Consider the following 730-nt stretch of genomic DNA (forward strand, 5'->3'; position numbering starts at 1 on the left):
GAAGAATTTAAAGGGTTAAATTTGTGGTGTTATGAGCCGAATATTTTCATAAATATTCATGAAGTAGGGTTTTAAAATTTCATGTTTTAAATGTAGTATATTGTTTAAGAAAAATTTGATGGTTTTAAAGTTCAAAGTGTGGAAATTTAATATTTTTCTTTGAAACCGAAAACAAAGAAATTAAAGAATAATTATGAGATAAATTATTTTGGGGTTAAAATTTGTTAAATGGGTGAGCATATGTGGAATATAGTTGAGATTTTAAAATAGAGATTTTTGGGTAATTTATTTGAAATTGCCGAATTATATGATGATTGTTTTTTCCATTTTTATTTTGATATGCTTATTAGAATTTTTGCATGATTATCTAGATTGTGTTAGATGATAAATTGAAATGTGATTCATGGTAGAAATTTATGAAATGTGTTAGTGAAATTTTGACTTGCCCGAATATGTTTCCAATATTGTATGTTTAATTTGTGAAAATTATTTGGTGGGTATTTGTTGAAATTGTATGTATGTGATTTACATGTAAACTTGAATGTTATTGGTATGAAAAATGCTAGATAAATGGTGTAGATAGTAAATTGCATGAAATGGTGTAAAAATATGCCTAGGATGCAAATATTTAAAAATGTGTTTGAATAATAAATTGTTGTTGGCCGAATAAATGAAAAATGAAAATAAATAATTTTTATTGTTTAAATGGCATGATTTATTTGATGATTAA

This window comes from Mercurialis annua, linkage group LG3, assembly GCF_937616625.2.
Source record: "Mercurialis annua linkage group LG3, ddMerAnnu1.2, whole genome shotgun sequence".
Taxonomy (NCBI): domain Eukaryota; kingdom Viridiplantae; phylum Streptophyta; class Magnoliopsida; order Malpighiales; family Euphorbiaceae; genus Mercurialis; species Mercurialis annua.